Source organism: Penaeus monodon, chromosome 21 (assembly GCF_015228065.2).
Source record: "Penaeus monodon isolate SGIC_2016 chromosome 21, NSTDA_Pmon_1, whole genome shotgun sequence".
Taxonomy (NCBI): Eukaryota; Metazoa; Arthropoda; class Malacostraca; order Decapoda; family Penaeidae; genus Penaeus; species Penaeus monodon.
Genome location: NC_051406.1, coordinates 2,516,465 through 2,516,811, shown reverse-complemented (window position 1 = coordinate 2,516,811; position 347 = coordinate 2,516,465).

Sequence of the window (347 nt, the reverse complement as noted above, 5' to 3'; positions counted from 1 at the left end):
AACGAAGCACAGCCTCTTCATTACAAACGATCTTATCTCACTTGAACGCAACACAATACCCTTTATTGTCACCCAAATAAACGCCTATATTTCTCTCCATCAATTTTTTCATCTCTCCCATTGTGTCTTTTTGGCAAGGCATGTAAATCCAAATGCCTTTATTACGTATACATGTGTGAGAGGATTAATATTATACAGGTGGAATGTCTCTGTATTGTTAGTGAAACCGACCCTTCGAGGCTAGAAGTTATGCATTTATTCAAAGTCAATCTGAAAACACGAGGTATTTGTATGAAATATACATGGGTTTATTCATTTACAATCCTCTATCATTCCTGTACCCAATT